This window comes from Quercus suber, unplaced genomic scaffold, assembly GCF_002906115.3.
Source record: "Quercus suber isolate HL8 unplaced genomic scaffold, Cork oak 2.0 scaffold_707, whole genome shotgun sequence".
Taxonomy (NCBI): Eukaryota; Viridiplantae; Streptophyta; class Magnoliopsida; order Fagales; family Fagaceae; genus Quercus; species Quercus suber.
In genome coordinates this window covers 230,686-242,965 of record NW_027070148.1, presented here as the reverse complement: position 1 = coordinate 242,965, position 12,280 = coordinate 230,686, and positions in this window count along the sequence as shown.

Below are 12,280 nucleotides of genomic sequence, written 5' to 3'. Positions count from 1 at the left end.
ATTCTTACAACCCATAAGCAGCCAAGGGCCAATTAACATCTTCTCCAAAAGGCCTAAGTCCGCGTAGGTGACATAACAAAGCATTCATGGTTCAACCAAGCATCGCTGCCTGAGTATTAACCAGGCATGGGAAAATGCTTGATGTTCCCCTATGCATCGATGGCTAAAAAACTACGGGAAATCAAATAATGTATAATCCAAATTTCCCAAAATGAAAATATCAATTTTTAATTTATTTTTTTTAAAAAATATATTATTTAACACTACTGACTTATGCCTTGAAAGGATATATTGAATCCTTTTTTGGTCTAAATAGAGACATTCATCAGAGCGTACCATTTGTGTCAATATTTTGTTTATAGCAGCCCATTAACATATCACAGAAAGTCATTTTTTTCATCTTTGATCATGAATTTATAACAACAATCATCCCTAGCAATTTATTAATCCTTATTCTCCGATAAGGAAATAACATAATTCGAAAACAACTAAAGGATAACACAAAAAGAGAGAGAAAGAGAGAGAGAGACTGTGTATCACTTGTTTTCGTGTGATATCAGTGTTTGTGAAGAAGAAATAAGGGTGGAGGAGGAACGTTCCCAATGGGGGAATTTCTTCTGAAACTCATTCATTAAGGCTAAGTTCTCTTGGTGAAGAAGACAAGCCTTTCTCCTCAGCTTTTCATTCTCTTCAATTATACTTTTGTTCTCCAAATATAGCTTCAGGTTCTTTAGTTCCAAATCCTTCTCCTCCTCTTCTTCACATCTTCTGTAAGAGTTCACACATTAGGTTCATGTAAAATATGGACAATCATAATGGAAGAGAGACATCAAAACATTGAACAGAGAAGGATTAATTGTTTCATAAGAGATACTGGGGTTCTATTCTATGCTATGAAACACACCTGGTATGCCTGTGAACTTCAACTCTGGACCGCTTTGATCTTTGCTTTCTTTCAAAAGAACGGACTCGACCAGATGGAATCTTCTTCTCGGTGTTGCCGGTACACATTTTGTTTTAAATTTTGTTGGAGTAGAAAATTATGAAGTTTGAGGTGAATGAGTGGAAATTGATAGAAGAGTGAGTTGCGAGCTCCTATAAATATTGATGGGTTTGCATTGCTAGTTTTATTTTATTTTTGTGGTTGGCATGTTAATGAGAGAGAGAGAGAGAGTTTTCTCTTCTGGTAATGATGGCAGGTGGACTCGTGATGGTAGAGGTCAGAACCCGGTATCAAACGATGAGGAAGAAAAAGCCCTTAAGATGGAAGGATGTTGGCATTGTAAGGGGTGACTAAATGTCCATATAACCCAGAGGATTTGAGTTTGTGTTGAAATTTCGATTGCTCTCATCATTTCAAACAAGTTGCTACATTTACATGAATGAAGACATTTTTTCAACAAGTAATTCATTAATAGGAAAAACAGCTATAAGAGTACGCAAATATAGTATAGACTATAGAGGAAGTACACGAGAAATACTCATAAAGTTTTTTTTTTTTTTTTTTAAATCTAATCTCTATAGTAAAAATTTGAAGAACTACTACAAATTTCGATAGGAAAAACAACTTGGGAGGAATGTCCAATCATAGAGTGTGTAAAATTAACTACTTTGATTTTAGCACGGGCAATTCACATTCCTAAAGTACTCATGTTTCATTCTCTGTAAAAACAGTATACACCACAAGATACACAAATAGAAATATCTTGCAAATTTTGCCAATAGTATGTCTCTCCTTCTATCCCTTCCAACACGCCGGCAAATGATCAACCTTTTAGGTATGACTCACAAAATACCAAGCAGGCCAAACGCTAATTACCTCAATTCTCTATGTCTATGTCACTTCCTTGTTTTTTTTTTTGGCTGAATATGTCTATTTCACATTCAAAAATTAACTATAATTTGTTATTTTTCCACTTGATTTGCACAGACAATACGAATTCACTCACTACTATAATAAGAAGTTTTCTCAAGTTATCAATTACAAAACCCTTTCTTGGTAACTTGGCATTGTTTAAACCTCAAGCCGCTTTATTGTCTATCACGTTGAAATTATGATTTGCTTGGCACGGTCTACATGTACTGCTATATTTCACTGGGCATTGTAACTTTCAGCTCTGCAATGTGGCACATAATTACCCCCACCATGTCCTTATTCGTTTTATGCTATCTCAAATTCAAGCATGTCATCTAGCATTGTGATGATGCATTGGAATGAGACCCTTGTTACGGTTGGCATAAATGGTAATGGATAAGGCTTTCACAAATTGCTCAGTGGCATCACCTTAGCTTAGGGGCCCATAGAAGCGTGAGAATTGCAACTCTGTAGTAGATTGTCCATTTTCTCTCTCTCTCTCTAATGGATTTATAAGCTTTGTGTGGCTTGGTGGACCATTAGCAGGGGGGGTTGGCATCTCCAAATCCCACCCTACCCTTGTTGCACCTTTTATTTCTCTCATTATACTCAGTTTGAACACAAATATATAAGAGTCAAATGCTATATTGAGGACCTGGAAACCCCATCATCCTCTTTAATTATCTCCAAGTTTGAGAAGAGATGAACGAACATGATGATGATGGCGATGTGAATGTGTGACTTTGTATGCATCTAGATCTTCACGATGATCCTAGTTCTGAGCTAATGAGCTTTTTCTTAATTTTCTTATTTTTCAAAGGGATGGGAAAATTGTCAAAGGTAATGTGTGAAATACTAGACTTATCTCGTTCAATTTCCACCGATTAGATGTTAAATCTTGTTTCTCTAGAAAGCACATTCTTCCCTTAAGGAATCTTCAGTTCGTCACTGTTAAAATATTGATTAAAGTGAACAAATTCACCATGTTCCATTAGCTTGATTAAGGTTTAAGACAAGTGGTAGTCTATTATGTATTAGACTAGAAGGTCTTGAGTTTAAACTCTTTCTTCATTCTACCACATATGTATCGTTTATGGTCTTGAGTTCTTTTTTTTTTTTTTTCTTCATTCTATTTCTACTGCCATATAAAGTTGAAAATTTCAGGTACTGGGTGTCACTAATTGAGGGAAAGTCTAACCCACGTCCACATATGAGGTGTAGAATAAAAATGAATTGCTTTACTCTTTATATTCTATTTTATACTCCACCAATTGCAACATGTCACATGTCTTTTATCTTTTCTTATAAAAATAACCAAAGTTAAAATGGGGAGGAAAAAATCAGACACATGATGTACTATAATTGATGAAGTGTAAAGTGAAATATAAAAACTTAGACAAAAGATTTTTATTAATTTGCTTATAACCTCAACTCCCTGTGACTTTTTGTATTGCTTATAAATGATTAATGAATTCAAATTATCAGTAGCGTTACCCCTATTTCATGTGCTATTAAGTGCATGTTCCAGGATCCCCTAATCCATGATTTGTTGCAGAAACTGCTTATTCATGGTTGACAAATTCAATAGTTTCCTCTGTATACAAGTGCTACTGCTTCGCTACAATTGGATCATGATCCACTAATCTAGCAATTATTTGGTGCAGAAATTTTTTTGATAGCAACAATACATAAATATTTTGTCCATTTTATTCTTGGAGAATAATATAACCTTTTTAAGGTTTCACTTGTATGGCTTAGTATTATGTAAAGGTTCTATATGGCCAATCAAATAAATATTTATGTCCTATAAAAAAATAAGTATTTATATGTACTTTTAGTCACATGACTAATAATAAGTATTGTTTAATAGTCATGTGATTTAGATGGTTTCATAAATCATAGAATTTAATACATGTGGACGGTCCTATCAACAATTACATAATGAGTTGGAAGAGATTCCTCCAATCCAATTGAGAGGAAAACTTTGAACTCATAAGGAAAGAAATTACATTGTCATGTTATACCACCAAAGACGGAGTGATTGCATAATAAAAAGGATAAAAAGACTCAACAAAGTTTGACACACTGTGAGTGTAATAACACGAATATATGGCATATATATGAATGGACGAATACGTGACTATGGAAGTGCATATGCACTCGAAACCTAATGATTTTGTTTTGAATGTTGAAGAATGATCCATTTCAAGAGGATTAGAACCACTCAAACCTTCACTTATATCTTCTTTTACTGCTGCTGCTACTACTAAAAATGAGGGATGAGGTATAGGTGCACTAGTCAACAAAGAAATGAAATTCTTTCTAGTTCTTCTCCTCCCTCTTCGAGTGTCCTGAATTGGTCTGTCCAAAAATACAAACCATTTGACATAGTTAACATGCATCAATCATTACGGCCATGCATTAATCCATTTATGGTCCAGGTCTGCATCAACCATCTCAGTTACGTATCTAATCCATCCAACTAGGTGCACTGCAATCAATTGCATTTCATATTGGTGCATGTTCATCTTTAAGCTGTATTGTTGTGTAGTCACAACATCATGGCAATTTTATTTTAGAAAATTAGGTAGTATTTTAATTTTGTCAACTCGTACATAATTATAGTTGTTGGATTGCGTTATGTATGCACATTTACAACATCATAATCATAAGGTGATACAGGAACATATATATTGGGATGAAATTCAAAGTTGACAAAATACTTAATGCTTCCACTGCCAATTAATGCATCTCAGCTTACAAAGATGGGCTAGGTGATGGCTGTGGTTTTTGTCTCCAAGGGAATCTTCAGTAGTGTTATAACTTGAGGTCTTGTGTTCGAGTCCAAGACTTATATATATATATATATATATATGATATCTCTGATTTATCATCTAAGGGCTATTGGATATGAGCCTTCCTAGCTAAAGATCGAAAATGTCGCACCCCAATTGGACTTGATTGAAGAAAGGAATCTACAAAATGTAGATTTTTTATTATCTATCTTTTGGGTAAATTATGGTCATATATACCTCCCCCAAAGTTCTAGTAATATTACAATGTTATGTACCTTATTTTTTGGGGTATTATAACAAGTGGGCCGTCAGGATTTGATTTTGAAAACTCAAATAGTGTTAAACACTATTACTTATTTAGACCTCTAATTTTAAATTAGCGGATAATTGCTATTATTCTACTTAACTAAGTGCAGTATAAGAGTAAATAAAGTGCAATAAACCGGAACAACTCTCTAGTGCATAAACATAAACAATAAACAATAAATGTAAAGCACAAAGGGTAAGGGAAGAGGGATGCAAACACAAGATAACATTGAGACATATAATCGAAGAGGAAACCGAAAAACTTGGCGAAAACCTCTTCGCGGCCCTCCAAGCCGAAATGATCCACTAGTGAATAAAGTTGGAGTACAAGGATAACCAAAATTCCCTTTAAGCTTAATTTACCCAATGTACTTGAACCATCCAAGTTTTAGCTCCCAACGGACTTTACCAAGTCATGTCTTCACTAGTTATCTGGATCCCACAATTAGCTTCAAATTGCATCCGTCAATCAATGGCTTCTTCCAATACTTCCCACATGCACCAAAACTTCTCTCAATACTCAAATTGGGTAAGGTAAGTGTTTGGGTTAGGAACCTCTCAAGAATTTGTAATTGGAGAGGTAGGAGTAGAGGAAAACTAAGAGAAATTATGTAGATGATTGTGGTTTACAATCTCTAACTCTCAAGTGTATTGCTAGGATTTTCTCTCAAAAAAGTATCCTTACAATTATGAAATGCCTCCTAGCACTTAACTATTTAGCTTCCAACATGTGCTTTACACGTGGCCTTTCGTGGGTTGTCCACTTGCGAGCTAGTTGCGAGCTAGTCGCAAACTTCACAAATCTTCACCAAACTCTCACACTCAACCCTTACATTAAATCCCACAAACATATAGAGAAAATATTAACAAAATATAATCAAATTTGACACAGAATTAAAGCCAACAAAACATAGTTGAAAATTACAACTTTACAGATTTACGGGGAAAAAATTTTAATATGTCTTCATATGGTTACTGACATACATAGATACACATTATGCACACACACAACACAATAGACACACCCATGATATACTAGTCACAAACTTGTGCAATACAAAGAAAAATTTAAATATTTTGTGAAGGAGTATAATATATACTAGCCATGAACCCGCACGTTGCACGTGATAATTATTTTTATGGTGGTTTTATTATTATTATTTTTTTTTTTACAATTTAAACTGATATAATAAAGAGTAATATTAGGAACACTCATAAATGTAATATAGGAACAGTAAGGGCCCGAGGACTGAGGAAGGGATTGGTGAACCGTTACTGTTGGTGTTGGGGCACCACCTACCTAAGGAGGGTATTCATCTGAGTAAAAGAGGAGAATAGACGAAAGATTCTTAGGAGCTTCAGGTGGGTAGGACTAGTTGAGGAGAGAGAGTCATGAAGGGTAGGGGAAGTTATCAACAAGAAGTAGCCTGTTACCTGCGCATTAAATGGTGGGCAATAGTTTTATCAGCTGCATTAATGAAGAAATGACCTAAACAATGTAATTCACAGCTAAGCAGTTCCTTCTACTACCTTCATCAGATGTTTAAAGGGGGAGGTGTCACAATGAGAATCTAGTTAGGTAAGGATGAGGGGTCAAGATGTGAAAAGGGGGATAGTATATAAAAAAAGAAAGTTTCTAGAGAGAAAGGGCCAGACAAAAGTATCAGAAATAGAAGAGTGAAACTAGAAGATTGAGAGAAGAATGTGAACAGTGTATCTTTTTGTGTAATATTGGCCTCCTCGAGAAAGCTCATAACAAGCCTTTCACATACATAATCTACATTAATAAGTCTTTTTTCATTCATTCTTGTCCTCGCGAAGCTCTCTCTTGTTATTCAATCCATTCTCCTACAAATATATTGATTTGGGCCTGGTTGAACTGTACAAGCCTTGCTATTCGAAGTGGACTTGTATTGTTTGATTTTTGTGTCCCTACAGGAATAATCATAAATTATAAATATAAATTTTGTCGTGCCAAAATGAAAACAATAAAATTTTCTTAGAAATTCAAAAGGGAAGTTAACAAAAATATTCATTTTTTTTATAAAAGTTATTTATAACATTTTGTAAATCATTAAAAAGAACATAAAATTTGAAAATTATTCTTTTACTTTTAAACAAACTTTTTCAAACTTTATTTTTTCTACCTACAATCCAAAATACCGAAAAACGTAACTAAAAAAATTAATAAAACTTAACAATGATTAATTGGACTAATTAGGAAAACAATTTGCTGTTGATAATCTATTAAAGTTATTTTTTTGTAGAAATTTTAATTTCATCCACCCAAACATATTATTAGATAAACAATTATTAGCAAAATCTAATAATTGAAATTTCTATATATGCATTGTTATAAAATAATAATAATAAAAAAATAAAATAAAACTGCAAAAGTGGGTTGTCCACTTGCGAGCTAGTTGCGAGCTAGTCGCAAACTTCACAAATCTTCACCAAACTCTCACACTCAACCCTTACATTAAATCCCACAAACATATAGAGAAAATATTAACAAAATATAATCAAATTTGACACAGAATTAAAGCCAACAAAACATAGTTGAAAATTACAACTTTACAGATTTACGGGGAAAAAATTTTAATATGTCTTCATATGGTTACTGACATACATAGATACACATTATGCACACACACAACACAATAGACACACCCATGATATACTAGTCACAAACTTGTGCAATACAAAGAAAAATTTAAATATTTTGTGAAGGAGTATAATATACACTAGCCATGAACCCGCACGTTGCACGTGATAATTATTTTTATGGTGGTTTTATTATTATTATTTTTTTTTTTACAATTTAAACTGATATAATAAAGAGTAATATTAGGAACACTCATAAATGTAATATAGGAACAGTAAGGGCCCGAGGACTGAGGAAGGGATTGGTGAACCGTTACTGTTGGTGTTGGGGCACCACCTACCTAAGGAGGGTATTCATCTGAGTAAAAGAGGAGAATAGACGAAAGATTCTTAGGAGCTTCAGGTGGGTAGGACTAGTTGAGGAGAGAGAGTCATGAAGGGTAGGGGAAGTTATCAACAAGAAGTAGCCTGTTACCTGCGCATTAAATGGTGGGCAATAGTTTTATCAGCTGCATTAATGAAGAAATGACCTAAACAATGTAATTCACAGCTAAGCAGTTCCTTCTACTACCTTCATCAGATGTTTAAAGGGGGAGGTGTCACAATGAGAATCTAGTTAGGTAAGGATGAGGGGTCAAGATGTGAAAAGGGGGATAGTATATAAAAAAAGAAAGTTTCTAGAGAGAAAGGGCCAGACAAAAGTATCAGAAATAGAAGAGTGAAACTAGAAGATTGAGAGAAGAATGTGAACAGTGTATCTTTTTGTGTAATATTGGCCTCCTCGAGAAAGCTCATAACAAGCCTTTCACATACATAATCTACATTAATAAGTCTTTTTTCATTCATTCTTGTCCTCGCGAAGCTCTCTCTTGTTATTCAATCCATTCTCCTACAAATATATTGATTTGGGCCTGGTTGAACTGTACAAGCCTTGCTATTCGAAGTGGACTTGTATTGTTTGATTTTTGTGTCCCTACAGGAATAATCATAAATTATAAATATAAATTTTGTCGTGCCAAAATGAAAACAATAAAATTTTCTTAGAAATTCAAAAGGGAAGTTAACAAAAATATTCATTTTTTTTATAAAAGTTATTTATAACATTTTGTAAATCATTAAAAAGAACATAAAATTTGAAAATTATTCTTTTACTTTTAAACAAACTTTTTCAAACTTTATTTTTTCTACCTACAATCCAAAATACCGAAAAACGTAACTAAAAAAATTAATAAAACTTAACAATGATTAATTGGACTAATTAGGAAAACAATTTGCTGTTGATAATCTATTAAAGTTATTTTTTTGTAGAAATTTTAATTTCATCCACCCAAACATATTATTAGATAAACAATTATTAGCAAAATCTAATAATTGAAATTTCTATATATGCATTGTTATAAAATAATAATAATAAAAAAATAAAATAAAACTGCAAAAGCTAAAATTTGTCACCCATCCTATTATTTTCGTTTGACTACCTTTTGCTTTTCTCTAAATAAATGGTATTATAGTGTATTTCTAATACAACTATTAAGAGTACTTTGTCCACGACAAAGGATTAAAAAATAAATAAATAATTAGATAAGTTTTATAGTTTAACATCTAAATTGAGGACTATAAAAAATCATGCTATATAATAGAATAAAGACCAAATTACGATAAATACCAAATTATCCAAATCATGCTATGTTTTTATATGCTACATTTAATTCTTTATAATGCAATAGGATAACATTTAACCCAAAAAAAAAAAAAAAAAAAAAAAAAAAAAACAACAACAACAACAACAACAACAACAAAAGCAATTTAAAAAACTAAACTAAATCGCATTAACCCAAAGTAGAGTTTTAAATAATATAAAAAATTATCAACCTAAAGTAGAGATGTAAGAAAAATAATAAAAATAAAAAGAGAGAGAGAGAGAGAGAGAGAGAGAGAGAGAGAGAGAGCCTTTTTATTGTGAGGGAAAACTATGCGTAAAATGGAAAAGATAGTGACAAATTTATAGTAGAGGGTGTAAATAAGAAAAGACAAAAATAGAAGAAGATGAAGGGAAATAGGAAGAATGATATTAATGTAGAGGGTAGTAGGGAGATGAAAAGGTATGGGAGGGGAGAAAGGTTGGAGAAGTAGTGGGGAGATGAAAAGGTAAGGAAAGAAGAAAGGTTAGAAAAATGTAAATATTAAAAAAAAAAATTGTTAAAAACAATTATAAGAAAATTGGAAAGAAAAAATATAATTACGTGGATACTGGTGTAGCTCAACTGAAGCGTAGCAATAATAAATGCTACGCTTCAGCTTTTAGATATATATAAATATAGATTGAGTAGGTTAAGTATAGCATATCTACAATTTGAAAGTGTTCCTAGTTTGCCTTATTTTTTACAGTATAATATCATTCATTTAGAATAAATGGAATAAAAAGTTTTAGATTGCATACTCATATGGTCCGCAACAGTATTTTACATTTTTGGATAAGTTGTTGAGTTACTTTGCCATAATTTGAACATTTCCAAGTCAATAGAGAACACATTGCATGTTACATGTAACTAGTCGCAAATTCACGCATTGCGCTTGATAAATTTTTTTAATGGTGAAATATTGTCTATTTTTTTAAAATATTTCTACACGTATTTTTTTTTTCTTTTTATCTCTACAAATATATCATTTTTATTTTTTTATTTTTTTTTAAGGTGATCCATATTCTTCTTGACTTCAATTGTAGTCAGCATCAAAGCTAAGGGGGCACTCCCCTGAGTTTTTGAAACTCCCCTTAACAGAGGTAATAAATTATAAATGAGCCTTAAATCTACTTACTGACCCCTCCTAAGATTTTGGGAAAAAATAATTCCTCTCCAAATTCATTTTGGGCTTCCTCAAATTTGAAAATTAATTAAAAAAAAAACCCAAAAGAAAATTTTGATACAAAGAATCCAATAAAAAAAATTAGCATGTGCCCATAGTCCATCCAAGTACATTCCGTAAAAAAATTTCCATATGAAAAAAAAAAAAAAACCCTACAAAAGCAAATCCCTATTCAATATACATATATAGCTCATAACTTTCCTTTACTAAAAAAAATAAATAATCTCCCCTCATGCGGAGGAATGTACAACTCTACTCCAACCCTAGCTCAACACCCTGATTGGTTGTTTATGCCTCTTTGTTGTCCATTCAAATCTATCACTTGCCATACAATCAGCTCTAGATAATGACCGGTGGCGCCATCTAACTCCCTCCAGACATGATGTTGTGTTGCATGAAGCAATGGTATTTTTCTCTCAATCCCTCTTTTTGCGACTGTGTTTATTGAGAATAGGATCTGCAACTTACTGTTAAGTTTTTTAATTGACCTATCTGATTTGGTTCTATAGTTGTTTCTAGAAGTTAGTAAAAGGTTAAAAAAAAATTATATCTTTTAGGCTAGTGGTTTACAACTTGCTCACACTTGACATAAGATTTTTATTTTTATTTTAAGTAATAGAGATGTCACTGTTTACCTTTTGTCTATTCGTTTAGACCCCTTAAAACAGATTGTTTAACCTAATATATTGGCCAAGTAATTACTTAGGTTAATTATTCAGATCTAGGTTAAACAAAAATAAATCATATCATGCACATTAGCGGAAAAGTAAATAACACCACAATATGATGACTCAAGAAAACCGATGAAACGAACCGTTTCAAAGTAAAAACCTGAAGGTGATTTAACCTAGCTATCCTCAAGGTAAAGTAAATCCACTATAAATAATTGAAGTTTTTACAATCAGATTTAACCCTAAATTTATTACTACCTCTAGTAGTAACTTACAGACATGACTACGTGCAAACTTCGAATCCACAGACTCATTTTCTCTTTGGATTTACAACAACACAAGCAGCCTTGCTTGTGACTTTGAGATCTCACTCAAAGGTTTCAGATCACCATCAATAATGATCTTGATGCAGCAATTATGTTCTACTTACGCTTGATTGTAGATCTTGCTCCGGTAGATTCTTGTGTCGTTGGAAGGTACAAAATCTCTTAGATCTCACAAAGAGTAACACACAAGTCTTCCAAAAGTCTCCACAACGTAGCTAGGGTTTCCCTTTTATATGTAGAGAAGTTGGAATGAAACCCTAAACATTTTCAAGGGCTTAGGCCTAATTTAAAAATCTGCAGAATTCTATTCCTGCGATTTTCGATCGGTCGAGCCTAATTCTTGATCAGTCGAGGTTGACAGAAATTTTCTTCCTTTTTCTGCAATCAATTGAACTTCAAACTTGAAACCAACACTTTAAGCATTGCCCAACACTTGGACTAGGCATGTTTTGTTCTCGGTTTGCCAACACAATAAAAACATGATTCTAAACACTTGAACCTAAATCTTTAGAGGCTAACAATCTCCCTCTTTGGCAATCCATGACAAAACACACAAAAAATGCAATGCTTAAATTCAATACCAACCCAAATAAAAGATATTTCCCTAATACAATTCTCACTCAACTACTAACTATTAGTTGCTAGTATAGACAGCAGCTGTTGAAAGAATTAACCTGTAAATTCCTGAAACACTGAAAACATACCATAAACGCATGTGTGGAAAATACAAGTACCATAATAAAAATAATAAAAAATAAAAACTAAACTATAAACAACAAAACCAAAGAAAATACATCAAACTCCCCCTAAACATCAAAACTCTATTCCGCTTACGTACAAAATGTCCTAAAACCTACT